This window comes from Marmota monax, unplaced genomic scaffold, assembly GCF_021218885.2.
Source record: "Marmota monax isolate L192 unplaced genomic scaffold, Marmota_monax_Labrador192_F-V1.1 WCK01_AAM20220418_F8-fsc00041, whole genome shotgun sequence".
Lineage (NCBI taxonomy): Eukaryota > Metazoa > Chordata > Mammalia > Rodentia > Sciuridae > Marmota > Marmota monax.
The window spans coordinates 16321869-16346551 of record NW_026695238.1 but is presented as its reverse complement, the minus strand read 5'-3'; the positions used below and the strand labels follow the sequence as shown (position 1 = coordinate 16346551).

The 24683-nt window shown below is 47.8% G+C and overlaps 1 long non-coding RNA gene across 2 annotated transcripts; it reads right to left on the bottom strand.

Moving 5' to 3' along the window:
- Positions 1–4001: 4001 nt before the first annotated feature.
- LOC124089700 (uncharacterized) lies at positions 4002–23435 on the bottom strand. Of its 2 annotated transcripts, none has more exons than XR_006850834.2 (3): positions 23300–23435; positions 18441–18769; positions 4002–4536 (listed from the first exon to the last, which is right to left on the bottom strand). It is a non-coding gene; the product is annotated as an uncharacterized LOC124089700 (long non-coding RNA). The 2 variants fall into 2 exon arrangements; XR_009226308.1 differs by lacking the exon at positions 4002–4536 and adding an exon at positions 14961–15660.
- Between the last annotated feature and the right edge of the window lie 1248 nt (positions 23436–24683).

Below are 24683 nucleotides of genomic sequence, written 5' to 3'. Positions count from 1 at the left end.
AGCACCCTATCACCCCAAACCTCCAAGCTCCCCCGGGAGATGCCATAGAGGTCTCCTGTGGTCCTCCATGGACCCCTGAGTGACAGGAGGTACTGAGACCGTCCCCTTCCCGACTGCTGCGTGTGCTATGGCCCAGCCCTCCACTTCCGCTGGCCTTGGAGTCTTCCCCCTTCAGGAGTCTTCAGGCAAGAGAGTGGCCTCATGGTTCTGATCACACACGTCACCAAACATGGAGCCCAAGGCCAGAACTGCCGTCCCTTGCGTGGGAGGCTCCCTCCTGCTAGCCAGGTCTCGGTGAAGACTGGGGGAAGACGCCATCTCCCACAGAGACCACACTGGGTTCTCCTGCCCTTTGCCCAAGGAACTAGCGAGGTGGAGACAGGTCCCGAGGCCTTTGGTCCCTGGAGGACCACCTGCTCCCCTCCTGCACTCTGTGCTGGACATACAGGGTAGCTCTGGAAAACAGGAAGGCTGCTCTTGGCCCTTCTGCCCCCCCCCCCCCCCCCGGCACTGAAGCCAGTGTTGGCCATATCCCTTGAACCGTCCAGAAGACAGCGTTCCCTGACCACAGACGTGACCCTCCGGGTCCTGTGGCACGCGGATCCCTGCTGTTCAGGCCACAGAACTGCCCCAGCTCAAGAGCGTTCCGCTCCCAGGCCAGGTTGGCCGCCGCAGCCCAGGGCTGACCCCCCACACCTTTCTGTGAGTGCATTTCATGGAGCACGGTCCTGTCCTCGGGTCATGCGCTGTCTTGGCTGCAGTCCTGCTGCGGTGTCTGAGCTGTGGCTGTAGCAGGGACTTCAGCAAATGCAGCCTGGCCGAGTGCTGGCCGCAGGCTCCTCAGAGGGAAGCTCCTCATTAACGTTTCACACAGTCCAGTCGAGCCCTCTTGCTCGACTTACCTGGGGGACTGTTCTAGAAAGCAGAGGTGGGGAGTGGGAAGCTGAGATGTCAGCAAGAAGTGCCAACAGAGTGGGGACTGCGTGGGAGACGGGGCCAGCGCTGCCGGGAGCCTCCACGGCTGCAGAAGACGGCAGAACAGTCCCGTCCTGGGGCGCAGGCGCTTGGCCTCCCCCACCCCATTCCTGGGTTGTGCCTGTGAATGGGGGGTGGGCTCCACCCAGAGGAGAGAAACACCGGCCCTCCACTGGGTAAAGTGACAAGGTCTCTTCTTCCCAAGGCCTTTCTGCTGGCCTCCTGCTGGCCAGATCCATCATGGTCTGAGGTCTGGAGGCCTTGCACGCTGGGGGAGGGGGGTGTGCAGGCCTCGGGCCCACTCTCCAGAGCTCCCGGCCTGCCGGAGCCACAGCCGAGCCAGCTCCCCCTGAGCACTCGCGGTCCTGGGGTGGCTGACTTCCTCTCATCCCTCCCTCTCAGCACATCTGTCCCTCTGAGCATCTTACCTGGGGTGACCTCAGTGTCCCTCCAGCAGTCCCCTGCCCCATCCTGCATCCTCCCCTTGGAGGTGCTCATACCAGGGATGATCTTGCACTCATTGGTTGGGAGGCTCTTACCACCTTCTCCGGTCAGAGCAGAAGTTCCCCAGAGCAGGGACCTAAGGGTCACACTCACCAGCACTACCTGGCACACAGCTCTGGCCAGGCGGGTATCCGCTTAACACAGGAATGGCACTGAGCTCTTTGAGGACCAGGGTCAAAACCAGATGTGACAATGACTTATTTCCTGGCAGGCTGGCATGGACAAGAGGGGCTGTGAGGGATGAGCCCCTGTCCAGTGGGTGGCAGTGGAGGGGCTCCTGCCAGCCCTGGGCCCTGAACCCCTCCATCACCGTCTGGGGCTGGGCTGTAGCTCCAGCCTCTATGGACTGAGCTCCAGGCCCAGGACTGGTGGATACCTCTGGGGCAGTGGCACAGCAGTGGCCCTGCTGATTTGGAAACATTGGCAATCTCCTTTGGGGACAAGGTGGAGTTACAACAGAGCACACGGATACAAAGGGTTCTTAAAATTCCTAGTAAATCCTGGGGTTACATGTGTTCGTCTAGCTCTCCTTCACTCTCGCTGACTGAACTGCAGGATGAAAATATGTATATTTGCCATGGCAACCAATTCCTCCACACTCTGAGCTATAATGGGAAAAAGGCAGGGGAGATTTTTTTTTTATTATTATTATTAACATGAACTAAAACCAAATGTCTTTTTATTAACTCTCAGTTGACCAGAAATATATCTTAACTTCATAAAAGTTTAATTCCCAAGTTTGGGTACAAACCCGAATTTTAATATATGAGATATATGTCCTCAAATTTAAAAACATATATATATTCTGTTTGTTAACTCAATAAGACAGGACATTGTACAGCATTTTCCTGAGGACAAGGATTTGTTGTTTCTCATGAGAGCTCCGGTTTGGCACCAGAGTACATTGAAGACTGCTCAGGAATTATAAACACCAGGAACTAGCTCTCTCCGCGTAATTAACATCGGCTGTCCCCAGGGCGGGCTGACAGGGCTCCGAGCCTGAGCCCTGTGCCCCTCTCCTTCCCACCTGGGGCTCAGAGCATCCTTTTGCTGGTGCGTGGAATCCTTCTGAAGGTCAAATGAGTGCAGATGACACACGTTGGAGCCTCACATCCTCAGCCTGATTCGGCTTCGGTGGCCAGCCTGCCCAAAGGAGCCCTGTGACTCAAGTTGACAGGGAAGTGTGAGGTTCAGATTTGCTTTTTAAGCTGATCTTCTGAGATTTCTGCAGCGGTGAGCACCCTGCGAGAGGCCATCTGTTCAGGTTGGGCTCCTGTGCTTTTCTCTTCTTGACAAGGTGAACCTGCAAATGCAAAGAAGAGCTCTTCGACACTTTAACTGAGCATCTGACCTCCTAGGCTTCTGTTCCAGCCCTCCCAGTTTCCACGCTTGGGAGGGCTGGGTAAGCAAAATGGGGAACTAATGCAAGTGTTTTGGTGAATAGTTGGCTAATAAAATAAATGATTCATCATCCTACCAACCAGAGAGAGCTCCCACAGGCTCTGATGCTCTGTGGCTGGTGCGCACCTTTAAAGATGATGTCTACTAGGAGAAATGCCCCCTTTCCATTATGAAAAGCCTTTCTCTGTCTCTGATAATTTTCCTGGTTCTGACATCAGCTTTATCTTCTACTCCAGGTTTCTTTGATTAGTGTTAACATAGTATATCTTTTTCTACCCCTCCATGGTTTTTTTTTTTCCCCTTAGTGCTGGGACTGTAACCCACGACCTTGTACATGCTAGGCAAGTCCTCCACCACTGAGCCACACCCCAGTCCTCTACCATTTACTTTTTATTTATTTAGGAATGCCTGAAATTTTGTGTTTTTTAAAAGACTTTATCAAAAACAGACCAACATGATAATAGAGATGATCTTCCATGGAATTTTTAGGGGATTATTATGGGATTTACATTTTTTTATTATTTTTTTTATATGTTCTCATTTTTCTATAATCAATATGTACTATTTTTAAATCTGAAAAATCTTAAGGATAAAATAATAAAATGTAGGAATAACATGATTCTAAAAATACATTATTTTATCTATTTTTTTTCTGACTGTGTTTTTCCAGTTCCTCTCTTTATGTTCATAAATCATCTCATTTAGGGTTTCAGCTACTTCTTTACACCAAGCAAGTCTTCTTTTTCTTCTCCTGTTCTAGATATTTTTTTTAAACATGGCTTGTGGACAGCACTGAAGTTTTTGCATTTTTTGTAATGCTCAGTCCCAAGTTTTTTGAGAGCTCCATCTCTTTTGAGAACACCTGTTCTATTCTCATACCATTGCTGTGCTTTTCAAACTCCAAATCTTGCCTATGAAAACCTGGTTAGTTAAGAATTTTTTTGAGGTGCTGGGGTTGTGGCTCAGTGGTAGAGCGCTCGCCAGAGTGCAAGGCCCTGGGTTTGATCCTCAGCATCACATAAAAATAAATAAATAAATAAATATATATATATATATATATATATATATATTTTTTTTTTTTTTTAAAGAGAGGAGAGAGAGAGAGAGAGAGAGAGAGAATTTTTAATATTTATTTCTTAGTTTTCGGTGGACATAACATCTTTGTTTGTATGTGGTGCTGAGGATCGAACCTGGGCTGCACGCATGCCAGGCGAGCGCGCTACCGCTTGAGCCACATCCCCAGCCCAATAAATTAATTTATAAAAAAAAAATTTAAAAATTCCTTGAATCTTGGGCTGAGTGCTGTTCTTTTCTTGAGTTTCTCCACGGTGTGAGTTTCAAGAATCTTTCCTGGTTTCCCTCCAGGATCTGTTTGAACTCGTGAGCTGTGATCAGTGCACTCTGCCTCCTATTACGAGGGGCAAAGCAGGCAGGACCCCTGAGGGCAGAGTTCCTGAACTATGCTCGGGGCTCCCTGGAGTTTACTGTGATCTTGTCTTGGGAGTTTCAGCCGGAGCGGGGTTGTGGATGCTGCTCAGACTGACACATCTTCTCAGAGGTTAGACAACACTCCAAGGAGCATGTCTTCTTGTTCCTGGAACCCCTGGCAGGACACTTGGCTCTGGGGATCCCGACAGGCTGGATTTGGTCACCCACCTGCATCAGGAGCAAGAAAAAAATGATTTAAAAAGAAAATTGAATTTATTCAGTTTTGCCAACCTGGGAAGACACCTAATCTGCCTTCCTCCCCTTTGCTTACTAGACCCGTGACTCGGGCAAGTCCTACCTTGCTAAGTCCTACTTGCTGAGTTTTCATCAGTAAAGTGAGTTCCTTGTAGACAACATAGAGTTGGGTCTTCTTTCATTGTTCTTTCTGACAATCTTCTTTAATTGGTATATTTCGACTACATTTAAGGTGATTTTTTGATAATTTGGATTAATTATCTTTTCTATCAGTTGAAGATACAAACCAAACCCTTCTCCTTCTGCTTTGGGTACATTCTTTTACTTTTCTTCACAATCTCATGCCTGATGCCCCTATCTTAAAAGCAAGAAAGTCCTTCTCAGCAATAAGACATGCCCAAAGTCATGGGGCTAGTCAGGGCAGACCTCAGAAAGGGTCTAAATCCCAACCCTCTCACCTCGGACCCCGCACTCTTCAGTGAACAGCGAGGAATGGGCGGGTGGATGGGCCATGGATAAAGAATTGAGCCCACAGATAAATCTATGTCACCAGAAAACAGATTATATTCAGTTCTGTGGACTTACAAGTTTATATTGTATTTTAAGCATTTTCACGAATTATGACAAGTAATTTCACTCAGGCCGTTTCTGAGGATTATGATTAAGATCGTAATTCTGATAAAGTCGATAACAATCACCTGGGAGAGATGTTACCTCCTGGAGGGACAAGCCAGAAACATTGGAAGACACCTGCTGACCTAGAGGCACAACCAGTTCACATTCTGTAGGGCAATTAACCATGACCTCCAGGGCCATCTTGACCAGCAAGGGTGGGGGGGGGTCATTACACTTCATCAGCTTTCTTCGGTTAACCTGGCCCTGATCAATGATTAATCAAGCCCACTTATTCCCTGAGTCAGATGACTTTCAGACTCATTAGGAAGCCATTCAGCCTAATTCTAGGAGCTAATGATCGCTTTTTTCACCCTGATTTCTGAGTTTTGAAAACTTTTCCTGAGGATCCATGAATATGACTTTAATGGTCGTCATTAATGTGCGTTGTGAAGAGCTCTCCCAATAGAACCATCTGGAAGACCACCTGCCCAATCATGGTTGCTTTGGTCGGCTCTGCATTGCTGTGACACGGTGGGGAGCCAGTGATGGAGAAGGTCTCTTCTCCTCAGTGAAGCCGGAAGAGGGAGGAAGGGGCCAGGGTCCCAGTAGCCCCTTCCAGAGCAATCCCCATGACCTACCTTCCGTCCACGACACCTCTCATCCTAAAGGTTCCACCATCTCCCAACAGGGCCACAGGCTGGCAGCCAGGCCCCAACACAGGGCCTGTGGGGACATGGACAATCCAAGCCATAACAGCGGCCCTGGGGTGGGTCTGAGGCGCTCTGTAACCCGGAGTCCTTCCTCTTCCTGTTCAGGGAGGAGAGGTTGGGGCCTCCTGTTCCTGTCCAGAGGTTCTGGCTGGAGGGCTGTGGGCACACTCTCCTTTCTGGTGGCATCCGGCAGGGAGATGGCGAGTAGGAAGAGCTGTCCCGTTCACACAGGGCCACGTGGACCTCCAGCCCGACTGGGCGCCTCCTGAGGGTCACTCACCACTCTGAGCCACTGCTGACCCTGTAGGGGGAACTTCACTTCCCTCTCATGTTCTTTCCCTATAAATAAGAACGTCCCCCCAGACCCGCTCAAGGCACATCAGGGAAGCTCCGTCCTCCCTCCCTCCGCAGGGGACGTGTGGCCCTAGCCGCTTCACTTTTCTCTGGCAGCAGGGACAGCCAGCTGCTCTCTCCCAGGCTTCCACTCCCGGGGGAGCCTGCATGATGCTTCCCCTCACTGTCCAGTGTGGGGACAGCAAGGCTGACCCCAGGGCAACGCCAGCGTCTGTCCCTTTGTGCCCAGGTTCTTGGGGTTCAGCCTGGGGGAGTCAGGGGGGGCCTGCCGCCTTCGGCTCCAGGACAAAGGTGTGCAAGGCTCCACCATGGATTCAGGCCAAAGGGGGCTTCAACGCAGCTTCCAAGAGGGCTGGCACCCCGCGCTACTGGGCTCAGCTCAGCAGATACAGAGCTCTGCTTGGACCCCGCTGGATCTGGTGTCTGCTGTCAGCTGGCAGAAACTTGGAGGAGGAAAGTGGTGAAAAATAGCGCCCAAGAACCTCTAACCAGTTGCCGTGATTTCCGGAATCCAAACCCCCAAAAGAAAAGCTGTCCGCAGGACAGTGAAATAGTGATCCTAGTCATCGGCACAGCACGTCAGCAGCAGTGTCAAGCACGGGCTCCAATCGTGCCAGGTTCCGGAGGAGAATTCCGAGTGCCTGTTAACCCGGTGGGTGACCTCTTTTATGCTTAGAGGGAACATGGCACAGGCAGCATAGACCCCTGGATGTGTGTGAAGTGAACTCAGACAGAGTCTGACAGAGTCGGACAGGATCAGAAAAGCCAGCTGGGCTTTTTAAGGAGGGACATTTAAGGTCGGCTAGCCCATGGTGCATCGCTGTGCACCAGATGTCACCGCTGGCCAACACCCTGCACCACTGAGGCAGCTTCCTGCCTTGCATTCACCAGGCAGCCACCCCATCCCACAGCGGTACAAAGCTCATGCAGCAATTGAAACCTCGTTGCCTTCCCAGATGTAGTACCATCTACTCCATTTACAGGGGATCAACCTGGGACACATGAGCCATGTACAGCTGGCCTTCTCCCACCCAGTGCAGGATGGATTCCACCAACACTTGTGTCTGTGCTTTTTTTATGATCAGGGGATTTGTGGGGATGACCAGTCTGTTTCCAGAATGGAAAACTGCTTTGTCGGTCTCTTACGAAAACAGCTCTGTAAACTTGCCTGGATCTCCCCTTTCTTAGGGAATTTGCCTCGTCAGCTGGACAGAGCCTGTAGCTCTTGATGGTGAGGATCTCAAGGAGTCCATCCCTTTGGATATGACTGGAGGTGGATCTCCCTCCAAGCACGCCCAGATTCACTCTCTCTGCAAGTCACGCTTCCTGGACAGAAGGTCTGCACCCTGTGATAGGTTGGCATCTAGAAAGAGCCACCGGCTGAGTCTGGTCTTTCAGCAACAGAAGACGAATGGTTTCCAGTTACCAGTGCTTAGGCCATTCTGCTCAGCCTTCCATGGAAGGACAGGCCTGTCCTCGACAACAGTGTAGAGTGACTGAAATGGACTCAAAACACCCAGGAGAAACTGGAAGAACAGGATACTTCTGTTGGTGGTTTCTAGAAGCTAGGCATTATTAAATCAAGTTTCCTGAACAACAAATCTCAGAAACTAGATTAAGGACTTTAGTTTAATTCCTTAAATTGGAAGGAATTCAAGGAAATTCTTTCTAGGCAGTCACTCAATCAGATAATCCAAAGGGTACCATTGGTCCCTCACAGGATTTCCCTGGTTTGACCTCATCTGTGGGTGAGCTCTTTTCTCCTGGCAGGAGGGTGGATGCTGGCAGCTCTGGCCTCCCAACCTCTCTCTTAGATTCTCACATTAGGACCAAGGAAAGACTTGGATTGGCCAAGCCCCGGTCATATGCCCTTTTGTGACCATTCACGTTTCTCAGGAAAACAGGCCCCTCTGATTGGCCAGGCTGGGTCACGTACACCGTCGCCAACAATGAGATCAGCTTCATGCTCCGCTTGGCACGGGCTCCCCACAGGAGGATGGGCAGGGGTGCTGGGCCACCCTCTCCACCAAGAGACATTTCCTTACGATGATGTACCAAACACACAGAGACATCCTTTATCAGACCCTTCAGAGAACAAGTCTTACAGAATCCCTGTTCCCAGACAGAGAAACCTAACCTCGGACCCCATCGGAAACTGACAGGCACATGAATATGAGCCACCTCGACTGGCTGCAAATCCTTGGCATTTTTGTGGTTGTTACATGACCTTGGGGGACCTCTCTCCTGTGTCACTGAATCCAAGGTCTGGAGGAGGGTGCAGGGATGCGTATATTTTAAAATGAGGAAACCGAGGCTGCTGAGGGCTCCTCCAGTCACGCGGCTGCTTGGTGGCTGTGAGGACTGTGATTGACGTCCATTCTAGAACTACATCCTTCTCCTTCTTCAGGATGACAGCACCACAGAGAGTTTCCTGGCTTGATAGATAGCGCAGTGACAGGCAGTGTTTAAGCCTGCCACAAAGACAGCTTGAGAGTCATCAGGAGGATTTGGAGTGGAATTAGAAATGCTAATTTCAAGACACCCAAGCAACTCATTCTAGTTGGCATTTTGCCTTTGATTCTGGAGGCTGCTGAGAAATGAAGGAACTAAACACCTAAGAATGAAGGACAAGATCGGGTGCGTTCAGTGCCGCAGGGGGCGGCTGGCTCCTTCTCCCTGCCTGCTCTGCCTGGGGCTAACCCCTCCTGTTCGGTGGAAGTCAGGTGGCCGCCTGGAGGGCGAGACTGGACTCTCAGAACTTGGTGTTTGCCGAATGTCCACTCTGGGAAGGTGGTAGATGACCTTTCTCCTATTCCTCCTGCTGAGCACAGCTAAGAGCCCTGGACACTGGGCCTGAAGTAAGCGAGGGTAAGGAGAGTGTGGTGGAGAGAAGGAGATCAGAGGCCACAGGGATGCCACGGCGTGTTTCCAGGTTTGTTTTGTCTCATCTCTGCCAGATTTGGAGAAGAGGCTGCCAGAAACACGGAGCGGTACAGACGGAGAGAAGTCCCAACCGAAGCAGCTCTCGGCTGGGCAGCATCACAGAAAAGACCCTGGTCTACCTCCCCTACCAGCAAGGCCAGACTTGCACCCCTGTCCATCTTGTGGTGCTCGGGGACCTACCAGGTGGCTTTGGAGGTCACGTAAGAAGGGGAACTCTTGTACCCAACCAACTGTAATGAACTGCCCCTTCCCCTCCACTCTGGGGAGGGGTCTGAGGAGACCTGTTGGGGAGGCAGGTTCTTCCTATACTGTCCAGGGATGGTGAGGCCCCCTCCCAGGTCAGTGGTGATTCCATGACTTCAATCACAGTGGCACTATCTGCCCATCCAGCAAGGCATTGGTGCGGCCTGTGGGGTGCTGAACCCCATCCCTGCTCAGCAGTACCCCGAAGCCTCCCACTCAGGCATCCGCAGCAGGGGTTGCTCCTGCCTCTCCTGTCAATGTCAAAGAAAGTCAGCAACATGGGAAAGTTGAAGGCCTGGTCTCTCAGAGGGTGCTACCCAGGTGGCAAACCACCACGTCCAGAACCAGAGAGACAGCAAATCAAATGAAAAGAGATGACCAATAGATGTGGAAGTCAAGGTGGCCAACACGTTAGCGTAATCTGATACCCAAGCAGTGACCACATCCCATGACAGCAAGGGTGCAGGGGGCCTGGCGCTCTCACACTCGCTGGTGGGTGTGTGCAGTGGTGAGACCACTCCAGGAAACCGTTTGGCAGCTTCTTTAGAAACTGCCTTGCACCCACCACCTGACCCTGCCTGGCCCTTAAGGCATTTATCCAAGAGAAATGAAACCTCACACTCACACAGAAAGATGGGCACAGATGTTCACAGCAGCTTGATTTATAAAAGCCTCAAAATGGAAATAAGTCAGAGGTCATCAATAGGCAAGTGGATAAACAAAGTAACGTGTATCCGTGCCCTTGGGTATAAAACACCCGAGAAAGTGAAGAAACTACTGATATTCGTGACATCCTGGGGGAATCCCTAGAGGATTAACTACGGGAAAAAGGCCAGTCCCCAAAGGGTACATGCTGCATGATGCCACTTACGTGACATTCTTGAAATGACAGAATTATTGAAAAGGGCAGAGATCAGTGCTAACTAAGGCTTGAGGACACGGTGGGAGCAGAAGGGACATGAGTCTGCTATAGAAGGAGTCAGGGTTTGGATGTGAGGGGACTCCCAAAGGCTCACGTGTGAGATAATGCAGGAAGGTTCAGAGGAGACATGATCGGGTTATGAGAGTCTTAACCCAATCAGTGATTAATCCCCTGATGTGGATTAACTGAGGGGTACCTGCAGTGGTGGGGTGTGGAGGGAGGGGGTGGGGACTACGGCGTGGCTTTGGGTATATATTTGTATCTGGAGAGTGGAGTCTCTCTCTGCTTCCCCGTCACCATGATGAGAGCTGCTTCCCTCCGCCACCCTCTTCAGCCATGATGTTCAGCCTCACCTGGAGCCCTAGGAATGGAGCCAGCCTTCTGTGGACTAAGACCTCTGAAACCGTGAGCCCTCCAGGACACTTTCCCTCCTTACAGGTGTTCAGGTCAGAGTCTTTAAGTCACAGCAGTGAAAAAATCTGTCTAAAACAGACAGGGGTACAAATGTACCAGGTGAGGGGGAAATGACTACGTCAGCTTCGATATCCTGATTGTGATACTGTGCAGTCCTTGTGCAAGAGGTGGCCCCTGGGGAGACTGGCAAAGGGCACTCAGGGTCTCTCCATGCAGTTTCTTACAGTGAGTGTGAAATACTTATTTCAAAACTAAAAGATTAGTAATAATAATAGCCAGGCACAGAGGCACATGTCTGTAATTCCAGAGGCTCGGGAGGCTGAGACAGGAGGATGGCTGGTTCAAAGCCAGCCTCAGCAATGCCAAAGCACTGAGCAACTCAGTGAGACCCTGTCTCTAAATAAAATATAAAATAGATCTGGGGATGTGGCTCAGTGCTCAAGTGCCCCTGAGTTCCATCCCTGGACCCCCCCACACACACACATAAAAAATAATAAATAATGATAAAACCCCACACCTTCTGCTTTCAGCTAGAATGGCCAGCCAGGTGATGTAGGTTCGGTATTTCCAAAATCTAGAATGAGGACCCTTTAATATGCCAAGTGTCTGTTGAGCTAAAATCCCTGGTGCACACTGGGTCACAATTGTGAATAGCTTGGAGGTCTGTGTCCACTGGACCAGGAGTGTCTTGTGCACTGCCCAACCACCTCTGCCTCTGTGGGCACAGGCTAGGATAAGGCTAATTGGGATGAAAAGTCCTTGTTATGTGTAATTTCTTGGGCAAGTTACTTCAACTGTTTCTTTCTTAGTAAAATATACATAATTGTACCTGCCTTACAAACATTTTATAAATATTGAGGAAAAGTTTGAAGACAGGGATGGTGTTAATAGCTAAGTTTCAGATCCAACCATAGTAGCAATTATTACAATGGATAAGAGGCCAAAACCAGTGGAAATACAAAATTTGCTGTAAAGTCTACACAGGAAATGTACTTTTTGTTCTGTTTACCTCTTTATAGCTTCTTTGGGTTAATCAAATTTTTAGATTTGTTTTAATTAGTTATATATGACAGTAGAATGCATTTATTCACTTTGATATAACATACATAAATGGGGTGTAATTTCTCATTTTTCTGATTGTACATGTCATAGAATCACATTAGCCATGCAGTCATATACGTACATCAATTCTTTTATTATTCTCTTTTTCTATTAGTGTTTTTATTATACATTCCCTCATTGTTCCTTTCAGTGGTTTCTAGATATAATCTATTTTCACTTATTATAATTTAATATATATCAATGTTTTTACAACTTCCAGGATAATGTAAAGAGCTTACAACACATTAAATCTGTTTATCTCACCTGCCTTTTGTGATATCATCATGCATTTTGATTTTAGATTTTAAATCCCATGATACATCATTATTGCTTGACATAATTGGTGATGTTTTAAATTTATCCACATTCTTGCTATTTCAGTGCTCATCATTTCTTCTTGTACTGTCTATCTATCTGAAATCATTTTCCTTCTGTACAAAGAATTCCTTTTAGTATTTCTTTTAGCTTATATCAACTGAAAATGTATTTTGTTAGTAATTGTTGATCTGAAGATGTTTTTGTCTTTGTTTTCAAATAATATGATTGCAAGGTACAGAATTCTGTTACCATTTTTCTTTTAGCATTTTGAGGATGTTGTTCCATTGCCTTTGGTCCCCATGTTCCAGTTGAGAAATCAGCCGTCAGTCTTATCATTAAATCATTAAAAGTAAAGTAATAACAAAAAATTTCCCAGTAAAAATAATTCCTTTAAATCTTATTACACATACACACACAACAAAAGTTCTTTTATATGTTCTAATTCTATGGATAAATTAGTTGAGATTTCAAATTAATACTAAAGGTCTAAACTAATGTATTAATCTTAGAGTATGAAATATAGAAACAAGGTGATCATATGAATAAGCCATATTTTTAAAATATTATAGGCATATTAAATTATCCATTATGTATAGTTTTAGCTAACCTCTTTAAGCCATTTTACATTTAATCCTAAATATCTCTGGAGCTAAAGTTTTTCTGTTCACCAAAGACAGTTAAGATCCTATTTACTGAGGTAACTGAATTCTAAATATTTTTGGAGTTGACAATGAATAACACTAAGGAAACTTGGTACAGTAAAACATTCCAGGTAACAGATAATTGAAAGGCAGAAAAGATCTACTTACACACTCACGGAGCCAAAAGATCCCCATTTAGAGTCACAGGATCATGAGCCACAGATTTGTACGGTGGTGCTCTCAAAGCTCATAAAATCCTTATACCAGGAATCAAGATATACTCATTACTTTTCCTTATTCAAAGGTCATATTCCAGCAGCTCACACCCAATCACTTAGTTGGACTTTTCATTTCATTTATTTCCTTTCCTTCTCTCTTCTTTCTTTCTTGTTTTCTTTTGCAGAGGTTGGGAATCGAACCCAGGGCCTCACATATACTAAGCAAGTATTCTACCACTGAGCTACGTGCCTAGCCCTTCTTTTCTATTTTTTAGGACATGTAAACACATTCTCAGTCAACTTATATAAACCTTTGAACTATATGAGATTCTTAATTATGTATGTGCATTTTTTATTTGGATTTAAAGAAAAATAAATTTTGTTTAAAAAATTGAATTTGATATAATCTTATGTTTTACTTTTTTTTCTTAAAACTATGTAATTCTTGTGAATCTTTTAAAAGCTACCTGGATAATTTTAGATATCCCACATGGCTGGGTTGAGCTATAGATTGTGACATTTTAGATCATTCTGACACCCATTCTCCTCAGAATTCTGCTCCTTCCCTTGGACTTTGGGTGGCTTTTTCTCAAAAGCCTGTGACAATAAAGGGTTAGAGGGGAAGAAGAGAGCAACCAGGGGCAGGGTCTGAGAACTGCCTTTACCTCCAGGGAAAGTTGGCTATTTGGATTTCTTATAGGTTGCCCCACACACAGTTTTCCAGTCCCATAGAAGGAGGCAGAACTCAGGGAAGACCTTCTCTCCAGGAATAAAGGTAGGCACATGTCAGATGAATCACTTGAAATGGGGAAGGGGATGCACAAGGGTGAGAAACTCTTCCAGGGATATCACTTCTGTGGTCTGTTGTGCTGATGCTCCTGTTCTGTCACCTTTATGTGACTTAGCTGTTCAGGTGAAAGGGACAGTGTCATGTGGAGCAAAGAACGCCACGTTCAGAGCTACAGGATCTGGGTTGGAGTGCTCCCCTTACGTGAGAACTCTGCCTCCTAGGGCAGATCACTTAACTTCTGAGCCTGCTCTTTAAAGTTGGCTAAATTAAAAAAATCTCTGGAGGAGGTTGTGAGGCATGCATAAGGTAGAAACATGAAGAATGTCACCCCTGGAGGCCCTGCTCACCCTTTGACTCTTACAGTACTCAGGCAGTGAATTGATGGATTTAGAAATGGCAGCCATTGACTTGCAGATGACCCTCATTGCCTGCTGTGCTGATAATTGACTTTCCCTAGATTGCTCTGGGGGTCCCCGCTATGGGCCCTCAACATCAGCAGGGGGAGCTTAATGGAGTCTGGCCTATTTATATTCCATGCTTAATGCTTACCCTCCAGTTAAGAAAGAGGGGTGAAGGGTGCTGATGCTTCAGTGGCATCCCAAAGCTCTTCTCTCTGGAGACAGCACTCCATCAAGAGTATCTGCCCTGCTTTGCTGGATCAGTCTTACTTCGCTACATTTGTTCACAAATCCTGTTTTCCGCCACACCCCATACCTGTTGTTGTAAGCCTTTCCTTTCCTTTCCTTCTGCCTGATGTCTTGCAATAGTCTAATTTACTTACAATACCTTTTCCACACTCACTTTTCCTTGACCTCTGCTTCCACCCCGGAGCTCAGATCAACTTCTCAAGCCTCCCTAGTGGTATCTCAGTGACCAAACCCGATGATCTTTTCTTAATTGACACCTGGTTTGGACTCCTCAAGCTGTTGAAGCGACTAACCAAGACTTTTCTTCTTAAAACCTTCCCTTCCCTTTGCACCTGGTTTTGTGTTACCCAGATTCTCCAGGAACCCATGGGTAGCTCCATCCTGTCTGATGTAGACCTTCCCCAAGGATTGGCCACACATATCCCCCTCCCCCTTCTCCCCTCCTTCTTCCCTCCTCCTCTTCCTCCTTCTTGTTCTCCTCCTCAGACAACCAGATATTCCCATAACTTCAATTATCACCACTGTTTTAGCTACTTAAGGGCAATGTCTCCACTGTTTAATTATCAGACTCATTTAACACACATTTATAGGGCTGCAGTGGTTATGTAAGGGTAAAAGAAATTGAAGTTAAAGCGTAAAAGTTAAAGGGTAAAAGACCGGGTGTTGTAAAAGTTTCTAAGCTGCAAGGTCTGAGTTAAAATGTAAAGGAGGTATTGTTAGGTTTCTATGCTACCTGCAAAACCCAAAATTTCTGTAGCTGTTAAGACAATGCTTAGAACCGCCCAGTAAATATTTCCCCTGACAATTTGGTTGTTTAGGGCTCTGTGTGGTCGCACATAGGCATTGCAGGGCCTGGACCAATCAGTTTAAATGTAACCCCCTCCTTAGGAATGACCTATCACTCCAGCCTGACCTGTTCCCGCCAATGAATGAACCAATCATGTTTAGGAGTTGTTGTTCAATTTTCCCGCGCCTCATGATGATTTGTTCTGATGTATACAAAGCCCTCCGCCCTCCCCAAAAAGTGTACTTAAGCAGTGCTCAGCCCCTGCTCGGGGCTCTGGGCTGCTTTCCCTTCTTGAGTGGGCACAGAGCCCCAGCATGCTGGTTCAATAAATCCCCTTCTGCCAATTGCATGAGTGGTCACTTGGTGGTCTCTTTCTCCGACGTTTCGTGGGACCCTTACAGTTAAAAGAAATAATATTTAAGAAAGGCAGGAAACAAGAGAACAGAAAGAAAATGACTTTAAAAAGAACACAATGCCTAAAGAAATTAAACCTACATGTGTTCAATACCCCTACAAAAAAATTTCTTAAGCTAATTGAAAAACAAAATCCATTTATATGTAAAAGCTCCAACAAAATAAAGTGGCATATCTAAAATACCTAATGGAAAACAAAGTAACTAAAACTAATTTTTAAGAGTAAAAAAAATGAAAAAATGAACAAAGGTAAAAAGAATTAAATAAAAACAGAGAGGGCTGGGGTTGTGGCTCAGTGGTAGAGCGCTTGCCTAGCATACACAAGGCACTGTGTTCGATTCTCAGCACCATATATAAATAAATTTTTAAAAAGGTCCATAAATGACTAAAAAAATATTAAAACAAAACAAAACAAAAAACAAAGAGAGATCGGTGAGGGGAAATTACATGAAAATAAAATCCAGGGAAAAATCACAGCATCAAACAACCATTGTCGGTGCTGAAGGATATAATTCACAGTGATAAACAAGTGCAATGAATCATTTTTCTCTGAGTAATACTACAATAAAATTAAAGGTCAAATTGCTAGAAAATCAAGAAGTAGTTTCTAATCCTAAATGGCAGTGGTAGACTTTACCCAGGCAGGAGGCAGGATTTTAGGAACGATGACATTCTGTGCCCATATATTGAAGTTAATATGCACAAGAAAGAATAAGCTGACATTTTAACTTTCCACTAAGGAAGATCTGGGGAGTCTCTAGCTACTTATAATTTTTCAACTTAACAATAGTACAAAAGTGGTATGCATTTAGAAGAAACTTGACTTCAAATTTTGAATTTGAATCTTTTCCAGGGCTAGTGATATGCAGCTCGATCCTTTCCTACAATTCTGGGCACTGGCAGAAGCCACAGCTCCCACTCAGTATTTGTTACCCTTGAAAACAGGACAATAGTAAAACACCATGCCTTGACTTTTCCCTTTGAATTCCCACAAACTTAGCCAAGTCCGGGCAATAGTGAAAGTAACACAGATGGAAATGTCCAGATAAGTATTATCTTAGAGATCACTGACTCCCCTCCCAGGCACGGGGACTAGGAGAATTAGTGCTGTCTGTAGAATGTGCTTTCCTGGGCACACCTCAGGTTCCTTGGAATGATGGTCACACAAAGGAATAAAGCAAACTGATGACGTCACGGCTTCTGCAACTTAACCTGTAAAACTCCTCTCCCTGCAGTAACTGGCTCAGAATATAGCATTGCAGGGAGGACAATTGCCTGTCCAACTGACCACCACTGGTCCAAGTGCTGTGAGGGACACAGGTGCTCCTTTCTGGTGAAGCACCAGGAGGGGTGGAGGGGCTCCTTGTCCAGCCCCTCTCATTGGACCTTCCCTTGAAGTAGTTTTCAATAACCCTTACCTCTCACCCGCCTTCACCGGCTGCATTCTTTGGTCTCTCGGCAACCTCTCCCACTGCCCTGGCACCTCTGTGCTGTGGACAGTACAAGCCCATGAAGCCACAATGCTACAGTGGCCTTGGCGCTGGGCTGGGACGTTCTGTGGTTAGGCATTATGAAATGCGGGGTTTGACTCGCAGTGTTTTCAACGTACAGTGTTTTTAACAGAATGTAACTCCATCATGAGTCAAGGAACATCTGGATATCAGGAAGAAGGAGAATTCCCTCCCCAGCATGACGTTGACCTTCACTCAGTGTCTAGTCAGATTGCCCAACCTGTCTTCCCCCGAGGAACTGCACGGACTGAAACAGAAATGGGTGGATGACCGTCAAGGCTACTTTTCAAGTGAAGAACAATGGAATCCATTGCCCATTTATCTGTGGAAATATTAAGTGGTTGATTATTGGAGTATTTTTAGAAAATCCAAATCTAGGTGCTTATGAAGTGGAGTATCGTACTGTCTGGGCAAAAATACCCATAAGGAATGTCACAGGTTTGCTGTAAAAATCCCTGAGAAGTAATTAATAGTGGAATGTGATGATCATTACTATCCAAAGTACATGTATGAAGACACGAATTGGTGTGACCATACTATGTCAACAACCAGAGATATGAAAAACAGTGCCCTGTATGTGTAATAAGAATTGTAATGCATTCTGCTGTCATATATAAATTTTAAAAGTTACATAAAAAAATCCCTAAGAAGACTCCTCATTCAACAGGAATGGTTGGTGCCTCCCTCGCATTGAGTCCGCTGCTTTATACAATCAGATCACAAGCACACATGCCCTTGGGGAGGATAATGGGACTCGGAGAGTCAATAATTAGCGGAGGCAAAAGAAGCAGAACGCGTTGTGAAATCATAGACTCTCAAGGTGAGGAGTGGCCTTCATTTTCTTCCAGTCCAACCCCTCATTAGAGGCTGAATCCCTCTAGAGCCTCCCCCAGGGGCTGTGCCCTTGAAGAGAAAGTCATGAAACCCGGCGCTGTCTAGTCTCACCTTTGTAGTGCTGACTCTGAACATTCTTTATTTAAGTGTTGTACTTTCTACTTCTAGGTCGTAGCTATCTAATAAATAAAATCAATCTAATCTCTCTATTAGAGACAAAAATCCTACCACCCATTTGAATAGGGAGAAGGCTATAGAGTGACTGACCTCACAGGAGGTAATTACTAAATGTTAGGAAGGGCTCTGAGGGTCCAGGAAAAGAAGATGAAAGGAAGAGCTCCCACCAGCGGTTTGCAGAGAGGCTAGGAGAGCAGGACGGGGAGAGCCCCCGCCCCAGGTGGTGAGCCAGACTCACTGTGTCTCACAGATGGAAGGGGCTCGTCAGGTTCAGGCTGGAGCTGCTCTTCAGAAACAGTCCCAACAAGGAAGTGGCCCCGTTGGGAAGAGGTGGCTTCATATGGCCGCGGGAACCCCCACTGACAGCACGAGTGAACCAGATGGCACAACGGGAGTCTTCCTGCTGCCGTGGCCTCTGGGTCACTCCAGTAGCGCCCTCTCTTGGTGCAACGCCAGCAGATGGGAAAGGAGACAAGCCTGCAGGTGCAGCCCCCGTAGCTCAGGCAGGGCAAAGAGGGGCGAAGCACGCGGCCTTGGGAGGTGCTGTGGAGCAGCGCCACACTCCTCCTGTGAAACAGAGAGAACGAACGTGGCCGGGCGCAGTGGCCACACCTGTGATCCCAGCAGCTCGGGAGGCTGAGACAGGAGAATTACCAGTTCAAAGCCAGCCTCAGCAACGCTGTGAGGCCCTAAGCAACTCGGGGACACCCTCTCTCTAAACAGAATACAAAAAAAGGGGCTGACTATGTGGCTCGGTGCTTAAGAGCCCCTGGGTTCAATCCCCGGTACCCAAAATAAAAAAGAGAGAACAGGTATTTTTCTAAGACCTCCATTTGCCCTTCTTTCTCTCCCTCTCTTTCTTCAAAAATCACATTAAATAAATGATTCCCAGTCCAAACCCAATATTTTCCACTCTGAATTTCCAGTAATAACTGGTTGTCTATGCCCGGGTGTCCCATGGTCACTTAAACTCCTTACGGATGGAGCTCTCCTGCTCCACCAACCCTGCTGACGAGGTTCCCCTGCCTTCACCTGGACCCACCGCAGCACGGTGACCTCCCCGCAGCACGGTGACCTGCCCCACGTCTCATTCATGAATCCTTTCCCACTTTGCCTTAGGAAGGATTTCTTTGCCCTTCTAATTCAATCCACCTTAATCCTGACTCTTGCTATCTGCTGCCAACCTGATCTCTCCATTCTGTGTCCCTGTCAGAGTCGGCATCCTCCCGTCACTTGACACGTGGGTTCCCTCTGCTCCCACCAACAACTCCCCCATTGCCTACAGCAGTGCACCCCAGAACGTGTCTCACAAACACTGGTTCTTCTAGAAAGATCTTGGGAGGGTAGCCCTCAATATGTCACTGTACGTCACAAACTTCCAAGAGCAACAACTAGAACGTAGCAGCGTTTTCTCTGCTTGCTTGGCTAGTGCAGAGCTTGAAACGTCAAGGCAGGGGTCAGGAGGGAACGCTCTTAGAGACACCGTGCTGCATCTCTTAGGACTAGGTTGGGCTTTCCCCTCCTTCTCTCCCACCTTCCTTACCTGGCTCCTCTCTCTAGGCCACCTCATGGCTTTGCTGCAGGCGTCATTCCTGAACACACACAGCAGGAAAGGACAGGCAGCACAGGGAAAGGCGCACAGCTCTGGCCAAAGCAGCCTTTCAGCAGCCTTTGGAGACACCCTACTCCATGCTCCTAGCTGTGGCCTCCTGCTGAGGAAGGGGTGGGGTCCTGAGCTGGGTGACAGCAGCCTCTGTTCCTTTGGTCTAGGGAAGGAATTCTGACCTCAGCTTCACACACCCACACCTCCATCCGGCTGCAACCCACCTTCCCAGAGTTGTTTTCAAAGCCCTCTGCTCTTGCAAGCCCTGTGCTAAACGTTCCACAGAGTCTGTGTAAGGACTGGCCCCCAGAGGGCACTGTTGGAGGTGCGGTAGAAGAGGCGGGGCCTACTGGGAGGTCTTTAGGTCATTGGGGCCTGCACTAGGAGGGAGCCCTTGGATCCCACACCCCTCCTCACTCTCTTTTTTGCTTCCTGGCTTCTGAGGGAGACAGTCTTGCTCCACCACACACTCCTACCATGATGTGCCACCTCAGCTCGGCACACACTGATCACACACTGGAACCTCCAAACTGTCAACCAAAAACCAACCTTTTCTTCTTCTAAATTGATTATCTCAGGTATTTCATTGTAGTGATAGAAAGCTAACACATCAAAATTGTGTGTTTTCTGGTCCTTGATTGTGCTTCAAAACTGCTGGCTCCTGTGTCTGTGGTTATGCATGGGGTCCATCCTGAACTTTCCCCCCCGCACTGCCTTCTGGAATTCCACCCATCCTCTAGGGGAAGACAAAGGTAGTCTCATCGAGATTTTCTCGTTGTTTAGTTTAAAGCACCAATAATGGAATTTTGTTTTGAGTAACAAAAATTCAAAAAAGATATTTTAGGACAAGCTCCCGGGGACACAGTGGCCTGCTCCAGTTGAGTGTTTACCCAGTTTGGCACTGAGCCCTCAGGAGCTGCCCCCCGAAGCTCGTCCTTGGATTCCCTCGGCTGCCAGGCACCCTGGCTGGTGATGAGGTCCTCCCCTTTTGACCAGCCTGGCTCCTGCTCACAGAGATTCCTCCATAACTTCATCCTTACACTTTCACCTGGATGCACATTCCTAGAGCAGACCACAGAACCTGTGGGTCCCAGTGCAAATGAGAACAGGTGTCTCATGAAAGAGGATCAAGGATCCAAGATGGCGACAGCAGAACAGTAACCAGAACTGGCTCTGGGCACCCTCAGTGCACTTTGACTCCCATTCACAGAATTCTGACGCTGTGGTTGTCCCCTCTCCCTGGACACACGCACCTGGTCTGACCCTTTGGGTGAGCAGACATGGATACTCGCCCACGTGTGCACACCTGTGCAAATGCACACACAGCTACCAGTCACGGAGGCTTCCAGCAACTCACTCTAGTAGGTGCCTCATATATGTTGGCAGAAGGAGGCCTCAGGCTGGTGCAAGCGCACAGTAACCCAGATCAGGAGTGAAGCCGAGAGGGGCTTCTGCCTCATGTCCTGCCTGCCTTCCACACATCCTAAACCTCAGGGTGGACATCCATCTTCCAAGATGGCGCTTGGCACCACCCTCCACAGCTCTCTACTTCCTGTAAGCTCTGGCTCGTGAGTGGTTTTGTGTCCTCATGTGTCCTCATGGGTGGATTGTACTTTAACTCCTCCAGGTTAGCTTTGGACCTGTGGCAGAGTCCCGCTTAGTCCTGCCCGTAGGTGGTAGTGTGAGTGATGCATGTAGATAGATGGGCAGTCAGGTGAGATGCAGGAAAGCAGATCCCATGCCCTCGGTAGTGCATGGAACTAATTTGTGAAGAAAATAAAGTATTCGTGAACATAGGCTGTGGGCTAGGTGCCAGCAGATACCTTCCAGCTGTCCAAGTCGCCAGTGTTCATCTAGCTCCGCAGGTTCTTCTCCTGGAGCCTGTTGGGCAGACTCATCACACCCAAGACGCCAGGCTCTACAGGGGCTGTAATGAACGTGGTGAGATCTGAGACGGGGAAGGTGAAATGGCCGGTGGAGCCTCATCCCAGTTCATGAGGCATTTCGAAGGCATCGATTTGGGCCACACTCTTGAAGGCAAGTTTAAAATGACACTCGTGTTTTATAGGTGAACGAACAGGATCAGAAAAACATGCCACCTCCCACTGACACCCATTCTTTCCTTGACCTTGATCCTGCCTAATCCATCCTCTGGATTGACCGGCATGAAGGAGGAAAAGGTTTTCTTCTGATTCCTTAATTCCTAACCTACAGCCAAGGCTCTACATCTTTCCAGTCCTGGAAGGAAATAAACTCAGTGCTGTTTCCTTCCCAGGGGTGAAGCATCAAGTTGAAGCCAGATTTAAAGTTAGGTAGTCAGTGTAGTTAGGTAAATCGGGTCTAATATCGAGTGAAATCTAAAATGGAGGCTGTGTGGAGAATGACTCAGGGAAAACACAGGACAACTCATGGAATGTTAATGAAGTCCCGGAAAGGCCCTAGGCCAAAGTCCACCTCAAAGAAATGTTAATGAACAGCCCCCCAGCAAAAAGGTGCTGACTCAGAAGTCCTTCCTGACCAGATTACTTCTTTGGCCCACCTGTGTCCCACCCCTTGGGCGTTCCCACCTACATTCCATCACTGAAAGAACTATAAAAAGGGGAGACAACATCCCTTCCACGGATTCCACCTCTTGGGTCCCCTTCTTCCTCCGGGAGAAGTCTTTTCTGCTGTCCTTTAATAAACTTTTAATTTCTACTCTGACCTTGCCTCGGCGTGCTTCTTTGGTGTTATTCTTCAACATTGGGGAAGCAAGGACTCGTCACTGGTCAACAGCGGTAACAAAGTTTCCATCCCAGGATAAATGTCTGCTTGGTCAAAAGTGAGGCACCCAGGAAAAGGATCTGGGTGGGGTCATGAACCTCCCCGGTGGAACTGCTCCTGGTGCTATGCTCCATCACCCAAGAGAGCCATGCCTGGCTCGCCAGCCCCCTGATCCTGGGCCCACCACCCTCTGTGCATGGCTGCTTTGAGAAGTGAAACCAAAGTGAAGTTTCCTGCCTGCTTAGTGACAGCACCGAGGAGCGTGTCCCTCCACTGTTAGAGACTCGTGATCACATGGTTCACACAGACCAGTGGTGGCAAACATTAGCCTTTCCATCCTACGCTGATGTTCAATTTGCCACCTGTTTTCTTTCTTGCAAGTCGATAATTCTTCCCCTACCACATCACCTCTGCCTGAATTCTTGTTGCTCTGTAAATGACCACATTACCCAATCTAGCATTTATAGACTATCAACAAGAGGCACTGTGTAAAACTGCAAAAAAACATAAAAATTTAAAAAATAAAAACGATCAATGGTTTGTTATTTTAGGAGAATTTAAAGTAATTTCCCACACACTGCCTTGGATTTCTCTCAGACTTGGCACCATCAGGCAGGCGATAAGCAGCCAGTAGGACAGGAGGCTTCTGGGATGCTGAACACAGCACAAGGCTCCTACCAACTAGCAGAACTTGGATCACAGCATTGAACATGTCCTCTGGACTTACTTACTAGTTCTCTGCTCATTTCATCCAATTCCCATGAAATTTGAAGGTATTTTCAAGGAGAACGGGGCCAGGGTCCCCTGCAGTCCTGGTTACCTGCTGTGAACAGGTGTGCCTCACAGTCAGCAGTCTCCCCACTCAGAGGAAGAAGGTTTGTGAGTCCCTGCAGTGGCCTCCCGGGGAAGCACCTCAACCCAGAATTCATTTACCAAGAGAGAGTGAATGCTCCCCCAGGCTTAAGACAGGGCAAACAGGTTTTTCGTCTTGCTTCTCCTGTTTGCAGATTCCTAGCCTCGGGGTAAAATGTTTTCCTTGGTTCAGATTCTGTTTAATTGGAATTGAATGTGCTTGTCTGCAGAGCGGCTAGGGGTTCCAGGGTTCAATTTCTAACACTCTCCTCCATAACTCCAGTCACATCTCCAGAGCCTGCATCCGTAAGGCACAGGAGCCAACTGGATCTCAAAGGCCATCCTTGTTAGTGGCCAGTTCCTGGTTCAGTGGCTCGATTTAGACTTCTTTTATTAGACTGGAATGGAGAATTTCACCTGGGACTGTAGACTAAGGGGAGTTTGCACTCCCCAAAAAGCTAAACTTGAGGGCAAATAGTCTGTGCTATGAATAGAGAGACACAGTCTTATCTACAAAGGGGCCGTGGATTCAGTTACCCCCAAAGGGTTGCTTTTTATTGGAAATAAGCAGAATAAAAGCCATCTTTTTTAGGGTACCTGAATAAAGAGCCTCCTTCCTGGGGCATCTGTTCATCCTTTCTAGGGCATCCTTTATCAACAACTGATCCCAGTCCACGAGAGAGGGATGTGTCAAACCGCGGTGGTTCTTTCTGAATTTATGATGGGCAGTTGGCAGAGCAGAACCTCTGCACTCTCACCTCTATCACTCCTGTAGTCCCGCCTTTGTCCTCCTTGTTAAGAGCCACAACAGTCCCAGCAGCCACAACAATGAGACAGGAATGTGGGCGGGCGTGTGAGTTGAATGATGGGAGAGGGGACCAGGACACCAACGTGTTCACAGAGGCCGAATCAGCGTTCTGAGCCTCTGGGGAGAAGCAGGTGCAGACCTGCTGCAGGAGGCCTTGAGGGAGGCAAAAGAAACAGGTCTGCAAAACCCCCAGCGGTGGTCCATCCGATACGCTGGGATGCTTCAGAACTGCTGGGAAAATGTGAGCCACGAACTACACACACAGGCAATGGTGAGGACAGCGTGGGCCGCGCCTCTCACAGCTGGAACATCACAGGGTCAGAGATGATTCCGGCCTGGAAACAGTGAAAACCACGGTGCCCACAAACTTAATCGAATGTGTGACGTTCACCATGACTCTAAGACTCGGACATTCCCGGGTCTGTGAGCTCTCCATGCACTGACGCTCCGGCGGC